Raw genomic sequence first — 12,778 nt, 5'->3', positions numbered from 1 at the left:
CTTGGTGTTAGTGCCTATTAGATTCGAGGGGGCTATTTACCCTTGGTGTTAGTGTCTATGAGGATCGAGGGGGCTATTTACCCTTGGTGTTAGTGTCTATGAGGATCGAGGGGGCTATTTACCCTTGGTGTTCGTATCTATGAGGATCGAGGGGGCTACTTACCCTTGGTGTTAGTATCTATGAGGATCGAGGGGGCTATGTACATTTGGTGTTCGTGTCTTTGAGGATCGAGGGGGCTATTTACCCTTGGTGTTAGTGTCTGTGAGGATCGAGGGGGCTATTTACCCTTGGTGTTAGTGTCTATGAGGATCGAGGGGGTTATTTATCCTTGGTGTTAGTGTCTATGAGGATCGAGGGTGGTATTTACCCTTGGTGTTAGTGTCTATGAGGATCGAGGGGGCTATTTACCCTTGGTGTTAGTGTCTATGAGGAGCGAGGGGGCTATTTACCATTGGTGTTAGTCTCTGAGGATCAAGGGGACTATTTACCCTTGGTGTTAGTGTCTATGAGGATCAAGAAGGCTATTTACCCTTGGTGTTAGTGTCGATGAGGATCGAGGGGGCTATTTACCCTTGGTGTTAGTATCTATGAGGATCGAGGGGGCTACTTACCCTTGGTGTTAGTGTCTATGAGGATCGAGGGGGCTATTTACCCTTGGTGTTAGTGTCTATGAGGAGCGAGGGGGCTATTTACCCTTGGTGTTAGTGCTTATGAGGATCGAGGGGGCTATTTACCCTTGGTGTTAGTGTCTATTAGATTCGAGGGGGCTATTTACCCTTGGTGTTAGTGTCTATGAGGATCGAGGGGGCTATTTACCCTTGGTGTTAGTGTCTATGAGGATCGAGGGGCTATTTACCCTTGGTGTTAGTCTCTATGAGGATCGAGGGGGCTACTTAACCTTGTTGTTAGTGTCTATGAGGAAAGAGGGGGCTATTTACCCTTCGTGTTTGTCTCTATGAGGGTCGAGGGGGCTATTTACCCTTGGTGTTTGTGTCTTTGAGGATCGAGGGGGCTATTTAACCTTGGTGTTAGTGTCTGAGGATCGAGGAGGCTATTTACCCTTGGTGTCAGTCTCTATGAGGATTGAGGGGGCTACTTACCCTTGGTGTTAATGTCCAAGAGGATCGAGGGGGCTATTTATCCTTGGTGTTAGTGTCTCTGAGGATCGAGGGGGTTATTTATCCTTGGTGCGAGAGTCTATGAGGATCAAGGGGGCTATTTACCCTTGGTGTTTGCATCTATGAGGATCGAGGGTGCTATTTACCCTTGGTGTTAGTGTCTATGAGGATTCAGGGTGCTATTTACCCTTGGTGTAAGTGACTATGAGGATCGAGGGGGCTATTTACCCTTGGTGTTTGTGTCTATGAGGGTCGAGGGGGCTATTTATCCTTGATGTTATTGTCTATGAGGATCGAGGGGGTTATTTACCCTTGGTGTTAGTCTCTGAGGATCGAGGGGGCTATTTACAGTTGGCGTTAGTGTCTGATGATCGAGGGGGCTATTTACCCTTGGTGTTAGTGTCTATCAGGGTCTAGGGGGCTATTTACCCTTGGTGTTAGTCTCTGAGGATAGAGGGGACTATTTACCCTTGGTGTTTGTGTCTATGAGGATCGAGGGGGATATTTACCCTTGGTGTTAGTCTCTATGAGGATGAAGGGGGCTATTTACCCTTGGTGTTAGTCTCTGAGGACCGAGGGGGCTATTTACCCTTGGTGTTTGTGTCTATGAGGATCGAGGGGGCTATTTAACCTTGGTGTTAGTGTCTATGAGGGTTGAGGGGGCTATTTATCCTTGGTGTTAGTGTCCATGGCGATCGAGGGTGCTTTTTACCCTTGGTGTTAGTCTCTATGAGGGTCGAGGCGGCTATTTACCCTTGGTGTTAGTCTCTGAGGATCGAGGGGGCTATTTACCCTTGGTGTTTGTGTCTGTGAGGATCAAGGGGGCTATTTACCCTTGGTGTTAGTGTCTATGAGGGTTGAGGGGGCTATTTATCCTTGGTGTTAGTGTCTATGAGGATCGAGGGGGCTATTTATCCTTGGTGTTAGTGTCTATGAGGATCGAGGGGGCTATTTACCCTTGGTGTTAGTGCTTATAATGATCGAGGGGGCAATTTACCCTTGGTGTTAGTGTCTGAGGATCGAGGGGGCTATTTACCCTTGGTGTTAGTGTCTATTAGATTCGAGGGGCCTATTTACCCTTGGTGTTGGTGTCTATGAGGATCGAGGGGGCTTTTTACCCTTGGTGTTAGTCTCTGAGGATCGAGGGGGCTATTTACCCTTGGTGTTAGTGCCTCTGAGGATCGAGGGGTCTATTTACCCTTGGTGTTAGTCTCTGAGGATAGAGGGGGCTATTTACCCTTGGTGTTTGTGTCTATGAGGATCGAGGGGGATATTTACCCTTGGTGTTAGTCTCTATGAGGATGAAGGGGGCTATTTACCCTTGGTGTTAGTCTCTGAGGACCGAGGGGGCTATTTACCCTTGGTGTTTGTGTCTATGAGGATCGAGGGGGCTATTTAACCTTGGTGTTAGTGTCTATGAGGGTTGAGGGGGCTATTTATCCTTGGTGTTAGTGTCCATGGCGATCGAGGGTGCTTTTTACCCTTGGTGTTAGTCTCTATGAGGGTCGAGGCGGCTATTTACCCTTGGTGTTAGTCTCTGAGGATCGAGGGGGCTATTTACCCTTGGTGTTTGTGTCTGTGAGGATCAAGGGGGCTATTTACCCTTGGTGTTAGTGTCTATGAGGGTTGAGGGGGCTATTTATCCTTGGTGTTAGTGTCTATGAGGATCGAGGGGGCTATTTATCCTTGGTGTTAGTGTCTATGAGGATCGAGGGGGCTATTTACCCTTGGTGTTAGTGTCTATGAGGATCGAGGGGGCTATTTATCCTTGGTGTTAGTATCTATGAGGATCGAGGGGGCGATTTATCCTTGGTGTTAGTGTCTATGAGGGTCGAGGGGGCTATTTACCCTTGGTGTTAGTCTCTGAGGATCGAGGGGGCTATTTACCCTTGGTGTTAGTGTGTATGAGGGTCGAGGGAGCGATTTACCCTCGGTGTTAGTCTCTGAGGATCGAGGGGGCTATTTACACTTGGTGTCAGTGTCTATGAGGATCGAGGGGGCGATTTACCCTTGGTGATAGTGTCTATGAGGATCGAGGGGGCTATTTACACTTGGTGTTAGTGTCCATGAGGATCGAGGGGGCTATGTACACTTGGTGTTAGTGTCTATGAGGATCGAGGGGGTTATTTATCCTTGGTGTTAGTGTCTATGAGGATCGAGGGGGCTATTTACCCTTGGTGTTAGTGTCTATGAGGATCGAGGGGGCTATTTACCCTTGGTGATAGTGTCTATGAGGATTGAGGGGGCTATTTACCATTGGTGTTAGTCTCTGAGGATCAAGGGGTCTATTTACCCTTGGTGTTAGTCTCTGAGGATAGAGGGGGCTATTTACCCTTGGTGTTTGTGTCTATGAGGATCAAGGGGGCTATTTACCCTTGGTGTTAGTGTCTCTGAGGGTTGAGGGGGCTAATTATCCTTGGTGTTAGTGTCTATGAGGATCGAGGGGGCTATTTATCCTTGGTGTTAGTTTCTATGAGGATCGAGGGGGCTATTTACCCTTGGTGTTAGTGCCTATGAGGATCGAGGGGGCTATTTACCCTTCGTGTTAGTCTCTATGAGGGTCGAGGGGGCTATTTACCCTTGGTGTTAGTGTCTTTGAGGATCGAGGGGGCTATTTAACCTTGGTGTTAGTGTCTGAGGATCGAGGAGGCTATTTACCCTTGGTGTTAGTCTCTATGAGGATTGAGGGGGCTATTTACCCTTGGTGTTAATGTCCATGAGGATCGAGGGGGCTATTTATCCTTGGTGTTAGTGTCTCTGAGGATCGAGGGGGCTATTTGCCCTTGGTGTTAGTGTGTATGAGGGTCGAGGGGGCTATTTACCCTCGGTGTTAGTCTCTGAGGATCGAGGGGGCTATTTACCCTTGGTGTTTGCGTCTATGAGGATCGAGGGGGCTATTTTCCCTCGCTGTTAGTGTCTATGAGGATCGAGGGGACTATTTACCCTTGGTGTTAGTGTCTATGAGGATCCACGGGGCTATTTACCCTTGGTGTTCGTGTCTATGAGGATCGAGGGGGCTATTTACCCTTGGTGTTAGTGTCTATGAGGATTCAGGGTGCTATTTACCCTTGGTGTAAGTGACTATGAGGATCGAGAGGGCTATTTACCCTTGGTGTTAGTGTCTATGAGGGTCGAGGGGTCTATTTATCCTTGATGTTATTGTCTATGAGGATCGAGGGGGTTATTTACCCTTGGTGTTAGTCTCTGAGGATCGAGGGGGCTATTTAGCCTTGGCGCTAGTGTCTGAGGATCGAGGGGGCAATTTACCCTTGGCGTTAGTGTCTGAGGATCGAGGGGGCTATTTACCCTTGGTGTTAGTGTCTATGAGGGTCGAGGGGGCTATTTACCCTTGGTGTTAGTGTCTATGAGGGTCGAGGGGGCTATTTACCCTTGGTGTTAGTGTCTATGAGGATTGAGGGGGCTATATACTCTTGGTGTTATGATCTATGAGGATCGAGGGAGCTATTTCCCCTTGGTGTTAGTGTCTATGAGGATTGAGGGGGCTATTTACCCTTGGTGTTAGTGTCTATGAGGATCGAGGGGCTATTTATCCTTGGTGTTCGTGTGTATGAGGATTGAGGGGGCTATTTACCCTTGGTGTTAGCGTCTATGAGGATCGAGGGGGCTATTTATCCTTGGTGTTAGTGTGTATGAGGGTCGAGGGGGCTATTTACCCTTGGTTTTATTCTCTATGAGGATCGAGGGGGCTATTTACCCTTGATGTTAGTGTCTATGAAGATCGAGGGGGCTATTTACCCTTGGTGTTAGTGTCTACGAGGGTTGAGGGGGCTATTTACCTTTGGCGTTAGTGTCTGAGGATCGAGGGGGCTATTTACCCTTGGTGTTAGTGTCTATGAGGATTGAGGGGGCTATTTACGCTTGGCGTTAGTGTCTATGAGGATCGAGGGGGCTATTTACCCTCGGTGTTAGTGTCTATCAGGATCGAGGGGGCTATTTACCCTTGGTGTTAGTGTCTATGAGGATCAAGGGGGCTATTTACCCTCGGTGTTAGTCTCTATGAGGATCGAGGGGGCTATTTACCCATGGTGTTAGTGTCTATGAGGATCGAGGGGGCTATTTACCCTTGGTGTTAGTGTCTGAGGATCGAGGAGGCTATTTACCCTTGGTGTCAGTCTCTATGAGGATTGAGGGGGCTATTTACCCTTGGTGTTAATGTCCAAGAGGATCGAGGGGGCTATTTATCCTTGGTGTTAGTGTCTCTGAGGATCGAGGGGGTTATTTATCCTTGGTGCGAGAGTCTATGAGGATCAAGGGGGCTATTTACCCTTGGTGTTTGCATCTATGAGGATCGAGGGTGCTATTTACCCTTGGTGTTAGTGTCTATGAGGATTCAGGGTGCTATTTACCCTTGGTGTAAGTGACTATGAGGATTGAGGGGGCTATTTACCCTTGGTGTTTGTGTCTATGAGGGTCGAGGGGGCTATTTATCCTTGATGTTATTGTCTATGAGGATCGAGGGGGTTATTTACCCTTGGTGTTAGTCTCTGAGGATCGAGTGGGCTATTTACAGTTGGCGTTAGTGTCTGATGATCGAGGGGGCTATTTACCCTTGGTGTTAGTGTCTATGAGGGTCGAGGGGGCTATTTACCCTTGGTGTTAGTGTCTATCAGGGTCGAGGGGGCTATTTACCCTCGGTGTTAGTGTCTGAGGATCGAGAGGGCTATTTACACTTGGTGTTAGTCTCTATGAGGATCGAGGGGACTATTTACCCTTGATGTTAGTGTCTATGAGGATCAAGGGGGCTATTTACCCTTGGTGTTAGTGTCTATGAGGATCGAGGGGGCTATTTACCCTTGGTGTTCGTATCTATGAGGATCGAGGGGTCTACTTACCCTTGGTGTTAGTGTCTATGAGGATCGAGGGGGCTATTTACCCTTGGTGTTAGTGTCTATGAGGAGCGAGGGGGCTATTTACCCTTGGTGTTAGTGTCTATGAGGATCGACGGGGCTATTTACCCTTGGTGTTAGTGTCTATGAGGATCGAGGGGGCTATTTACCCTTGGTGTTAGTGTCTATGAGGATTCAGGGTGCTATTTACCCTTGGTGTTAGTGTCTATGAGGATCGACGGGGCTATTTACCCTTGATGATATTGTCTATGAGGATCGATGGGGCTATTTACTCTTGGCGTTAGTGTCCGAGGATCGAGGGGGCTATTTACCCTTGGTGTTAGTGTCTATGAGGATCGAGGGGCCTATTTACCCTTGGTGTTAGTCTCTATGAGGATCGAGGGGGCTATTTACCCTCGGCGTTAGTGTCTGAGGATCGAGGGGGCTATTTACCCTTGGTGTTAGTCTCTATGAGGATCGAGGGGACTATTTACCCTTGGTGTTAGTGTCTATGAGGATCAAAGGGGCTATTTACCCTTGGTGTTAGTGTCTATGAGGATCGAGGGGGCTATTTACCCTTGGTGTTCGTATCTATGAGGATCGAGGGGGCTACTTACCCTTGGTGTTAGTGTCTGTGAGGATCGAGGGGGCTATTTACCCTTGGTGTTAGTGTCTATGAGGATCGAGGGGGTTATTTATCCTTGGTGTTAGTGTCTATGAGGATCGAGGGTGGTATTTACCCTTGGTGTTAGTGCCTATGAGGATCGAGGGGGCTATTTCCCCTTGGTGATAGTGTCTATGAGGATCGAGGGGGCTATTTACCATTGGTGTTAGTCTCTGAGGATCAAGGGGACTATTTACCCTTGGTGTTAGTGTCTATGAGGATCAAGGGGGCTATTTACCCTTGGTGTTAGTGTCGATGAGGATCGAGGGGGCTATTTACCCTTGGTGTTAGGATCTATGAGGATCGAGGGGGCTACTTACCCTTGGTGTTAATGTCTATGAGGATCGAGGGGGCTATTTACCCTTGGTGTTAGTGTCTATGAGGAGCGAGGGGGCTATTTACCCTTGGTGTTAGTGCTTATGAGGATCGAGGGGGCTATTTACCCTTGGTGTTAGTGCCTATTAGATTCGAGGGGGCTATTTACCCTTGGTGTTAATGCTTATGAGGATCGAGGGGGCTATTTACCCTTGGTGTTAGTGTCTATTAGATTCGAGGGGGCTATTTACCCTTGGTGTTAGTGTCTATGAGGATCGAGGGGGCTATTTACCCTTGGTGTTAGTGTCTATGAGGATCGAGGGTGCTATTTACCCTTGGTGTTAGTCTCTATGAGGATCGAGGGGGCTATTTACCCTTGGTGTTAGTGTCTATGAGGAGCGAGGGGTCTATTTACCGTTGGTCTTAGTGCTTATGAGGATCGAGGGGGCTATTTACCCTTGGTGTTAGTGCCTATTAGATTCGAGGGGGCTATTTACCCTTGGTGTTAGTGTCTATGAGGATCGAGGGGGCTATTTACCCTTGGTGTTAGTGTCTATGAGGATCGAGGGGGCTATTTACCCTTGGTGTTCGTATCTATGAGGATCGAGGGGGCTACTTACCCTTGGTGTTAGTATCTATGAGGATCGAGGGGGCTATGTACATTTGGTGTTCGTGTCTTTGAGGATCGAGGGGGCTATTTACCCTTGGTGTTAGTGTCTGTGAGGATCGAGGGGGCTATTTACCCTTGGTGTTAGTGTCTATGAGGATCGAGGGGGTTATTTATCCTTGGTGTTAGTGTCTATGAGGATCGAGGGTGGTATTTACCCTTGGTGTTAGTGTCTATGAGGATCGAGGGGGCTATTTACCCTTGGTGTTAGTGTCTATGAGGAGCGAGGGGGCTATTTACCATTGGTGTTAGTCTCTGAGGATCAAGGGGACTATTTACCCTTGGTGTTAGTGTCTATGAGGATCAAGGAGGCTATTTACCCTTGGTGTTAGTGTCGATGAGGATCGAGGGGGCTATTTACCCTTGGTGTTAGTATCTATGAGGATCGAGGGGGCTACTTACCCTTGGTGTTAGTGTCTATGAGGATCGAGGGGGCTATTTACCCTTGGTGTTAGTGTCTATGAGGAGCGAGGGGGCTATTTACCCTTGGTGTTAGTGCTTATGAGGATCGAGGGGGCTATTTACCCTTGGTGTTAGTGTCTATTAGATTCGAGGGGGCTATTTACCCTTGGTGTTAGTGTCTATGAGGATCGAGGGGGCTATTTACCCTTGGTGTTAGTGTCTATGAGGATCGAGGGGCTATTTACCCTTGGTGTTAGTCTCTATGAGGATCGAGGGGGCTACTTAGCCTTGTTGTTAGTGTCTATGAGGAAAGAGGGGGCTATTTACCCTTCGTGTTAGTCTCTATGAGGGTCGAGGGGGCTATTTACCCTTGGTGTTTGTGTCTTTGAGGATCGAGGGGGCTATTTAACCTTGGTGTTAGTGTCTGAGGATCGAGGAGGCTATTTACCCTTGGTGTCAGTCTCTATGAGGATTGAGGGGGCTATTTACCCTTGGTGTTAATGTCCAAGAGGATCGAGGGGGCTATTTATCCTTGGTGTTAGTGTCTCTGAGGATCGAGGGGGTTATTTATCCTTGGTGCGAGAGTCTATGAGGATCAAGGGGGCTATTTACCCTTGGTGTTTGCATCTATGAGGATCGAGGGTGCTATTTACCCTTGGTGTTAGTGTCTATGAGGATTCAGGGTGCTATTTACCCTTGGTGTAAGTGACTATGAGGATCGAGGGGGCTATTTACCCTTGGTGTTTGTGTCTATGAGGGTCGAGGGGGCTATTTATCCTTGATGTTATTGTCTATGAGGATCGAGGGGGTTATTTACCCTTGGTGTTAGTCTCTGAGGATCGAGGGGGCTATTTACAGTTGGCGTTAGTGTCTGATGATCGAGGGGGCTATTTACCCTTGGTGTTAGTGTCTATCAGGGTCTAGGGGGCTATTTACCCTTGGTGTTAGTCTCTGAGGATAGAGGGGGCTATTTACCCTTGGTGTTTGTGTCTATGAGGATCGAGGGGGATATTTACCCTTGGTGTTAGTCTCTATGAGGATGAAGGGGGCTATTTACCCTTGGTGTTAGTCTCTGAGGACCGAGGGGGCTATTTACCCTTGGTGTTTGTGTCTATGAGGATCGAGGGGGCTATTTAACCTTGGTGTTAGTGTCTATGAGGGTTGAGGGGGCTATTTATCCTTGGTGTTAGTGTCCATGGCGATCGAGGGTGCTTTTTACCCTTGGTGTTAGTCTCTATGAGGGTCGAGGCGGCTATTTACCCTTGGTGTTAGTCTCTGAGGATCGAGGGGGCTATTTACCCTTGGTGTTAGTGTCTATGAGGGTTGAGGGGGCTATTTATCCTTGGTGTTAGTGTCTATGAGGATCGAGGGGGCTATTTATCCTTGGTGTTAGTGTCTATGAGGATCGAGGGGGCTATTTACCCTTGGTGTTAGTGCTTATAATGATCGAGGGGGCAATTTACCCTTGGTGTTAGTGTCTGAGGATCGAGGGGGCTATTTACCCTTGGTGTTAGTGTCTATTAGATTCGAGGGGGCTATTTACCCTTGGTGTTGGTGTCTATGAGGATCGAGGGGGCTTTTTACCCTTGGTGTTAGTCTCTGAGGATCGAGGGGGCTATTTACCCTTGGTGTTAGTGCCTCTGAGGATCGAGGGGCCTATTTACCCTTGGTGTTAGTCTCTGAGGATAGAGGGGGCTATTTACCCTTGGTGTTTGTGTCTATGAGGATCGAGGGGGATATTTACCCTTGGTGTTAGTCTCTATGAGGATGAAGGGGGCTATTTACCCTTGGTGTTAGTCTCTGAGGACCGAGGGGGCTATTTACCCTTGGTGTTTGTGTCTATGAGGATCGAGGGGGCTATTTAACCTTGGTGTTAGTGTCTATGAGGGTTGAGGGGGCTATTTATCCTTGGTGTTAGTGTCCATGGCGATCGAGGGTGCTTTTTACCCTTGGTGTTAGTCTCTATGAGGGTCGAGGCGGCTATTTACCCTTGGTGTTAGTCTCTGAGGATCGAGGGGGCTATTTACCCTTGGTGTTTGTGTCTGTGAGGATCAAGGGGGCTATTTACCCTTGGTGTTAGTGTCTATGAGGGTTGAGGGGGCTATTTATCCTTGGTGTTAGTGTCTATGAGGATCGAGGGGGCTATTTATCCTTGGTGTTAGTGTCTATGAGGATCGAGGGGGCTATTTACCCTTGGTGTTAGTGTCTATGAGGATCGAGGGGGCTATTTATCCTTGGTGTTAGTATCTATGAGGATCGAGGGGGCGATTTATCCTTGGTGTTAGTGTCTATGAGGGTCGAGGGGGCTATTTACCCTTGGTGTTAGTCTCTGAGGATCGAGGGGGCTATTTACCCTTGGTGTTAGTGTGTATGAGGGTCGAGGGAGCTATTTACCCTCGGTGTTAGTCTCTGAGGATCGAGGGGGCTATTTACACTTGGTGTCAGTGTCTATGAGGATCGAGGGGGCGATTTACCCTTGGTGATAGTGTCTATGAGGATCGAGGGGGCTATTTACACTTGGTGTTAGTGTCCATGAGGATCGAGGGGGCTATGTACACTTGGTGTTAGTGTCTATGAGGATCGAGGGGGTTATTTATCCTTGGTGTTAGTGTCTATGAGGATCGAGGGGGCTATTTACCCTTGGTGTTAGTGTCTATGAGGATCGAGGGGGCTATTTACCCTTGGTGATAGTGTCTATGAGGATTGAGGGGGCTATTTACCATTGGTGTTTGTGTCTATGAGGATCAAGGGGGCTATTTACCCTTGGTGTTAGTGTCTCTGAGGGTTGAGGGGGCTAATTATCCTTGGTGTTAGTGTCTATGAGGATCGAGGGGGCTATTTATCCTTGGTGTTAGTTTCTATGAGGATCGAGGGGGCTATTTACCCTTGGTGTTAGTGCCTATGAGGATCGAGGGGGCTATTTACCCTTCGTGTTAGTCTCTATGAGGGTCGAGGGGGCTATTTACCCTTGGTGTTAGTGTCTTTGAGGATCGAGGGGGCTATTTAACCTTGGTGTTAGTGTCTGAGGATCGAGGAGGCTATTTACCCTTGGTGTTAGTCTCTATGAGGATTGAGGGGGCTATTTACCCTTGGTGTTAATGTCCATGAGGATCGAGGGGGCTATTTATCCTTGGTGTTAGTGTCTCTGAGGATCGAGGGGGCTATTTGCCCTTGGTGTTAGTGTGTATGAGGGTCGAGGGGGCTATTTACCCTCGGTGTTAGTCTCTGAGGATCGAGGGGGCTATTTACCCTTGGTGTTTGCGTCTATGAGGATCGAGGGGGCTATTTTCCCTCGCTGTTAGTGTCTATGAGGATCGAGGGGACTATTTACCCTTGGTGTTCGTGTCTATGAGGATCGAGGGGGCTATTTACCCTTGGTGTTAGTGTCTATGAGGATTCAGGGTGCTATTTACCCTTGGTGTAAGTGACTATGAGGATCGAGAGGGCTATTTACCCTTGGTGTTAGTGTCTATGAGGGTCGAGGGGTCTATTTATCCTTGATGTTATTGTCTATGAGGATCGAGGGGGTTATTTACCCTTGGTGTTAGTCTCTGAGGATCGAGGGGGCTATTTAGCCTTGGCGCTAGTGTCTGAGGATCGAGGGGGCAATTTACCCTTGGCGTTAGTGTCTGAGGATCGAGGGGGCTATTTACCCTTGGTGTTAGTGTCTATGAGGGTCGAGGGGGCTATTTACCCTTGGTGTTAGTGTCTATGAGGGTCGAGGGGGCTATTTACCCTTGGTGTTAGTGTCTATGAGGATTGAGGGGGCTATATACTCTTGGTGTTATGATCTATGAGGATCGAGGGAGCTATTTCCCCTTGGTGTTAGTGTCTATGAGGATTGAGGGGGCTATTTACCCTTGGTGTTAGTGTCTATGAGGATCGAGGGGCTATTTATCCTTGGTGTTCGTGTGTATGAGGATTGAGGGGGCTATTTACCCTTGGTGTTAGCGTCTATGAGGATCGAGGGGGCTATTTATCCTTGGTGTTAGTGTGTATGAGGGTCGAGGGGGCTATTTACCCTTGGTTTTATTCTCTATGAGGATCGAGGGGGCTATTTACCCTTGATGTTAGTGTCTATGAAGATCGAGGGGGCTATTTACCCTTGGTGTTAGTGTCTACGAGGGTTGAGGGGGCTATTTACCTTTGGCGTTAGTGTCTGAGGATCGAGGGGGCTATTTACCCTTGGTGTTAGTGTCTATGAGGATTGAGAGGGCTATTTACGCTTGGCGTTAGTGTCTATGAGGATCGAGGGGGCTATTTACCCTCGGTGTTAGTGTCTATCAGGATCGAGGGGGCTATTTACCCTTGGTGTTAGTGTCTATGAGGATCGAGGGGGCTATTTACCCTCGGTGTTAGTCTCTATGAGGATCGAGGGGGCTATTTACCCATGGTGTTAGTGTCTATGAGGATCGAGGGGGCTATTTACCCTTGGTGTTAGTGTCTGAGGATCGAGGAGGCTATTTACCCTTGGTGTCAGTCTCTATGAGGATTGAGGGGGCTATTTACCCTTGGTGTTAATGTCCAAGAGGATCGAGGGGGCTATTTATCCTTGGTGTTAGTGTCTCTGAGGATCGAGGGGGTTATTTATCCTTGGTGCGAGAGTCTATGAGGATCAAGGGGGCTATTTACCCTTGGTGTTTGCATCTATGAGGATCGAGGGTGCTATTTACCCTTGGTGTTAGTGTCTATGAGGATTCAGGGTGCTATTTACCCTTGGTGTAAGTGACTATGAGGATTGAGGGGGCTATTTACCCTTGGTGT

This window comes from Somniosus microcephalus, chromosome 10 (assembly GCF_052327205.1).
Source record: "Somniosus microcephalus isolate GS21.2 chromosome 10, FLI_Smic_1.0, whole genome shotgun sequence".
Classification (NCBI taxonomy): domain Eukaryota; kingdom Metazoa; phylum Chordata; class Chondrichthyes; order Squaliformes; family Somniosidae; genus Somniosus; species Somniosus microcephalus.
This window is presented reverse-complemented; position numbering follows the sequence as displayed.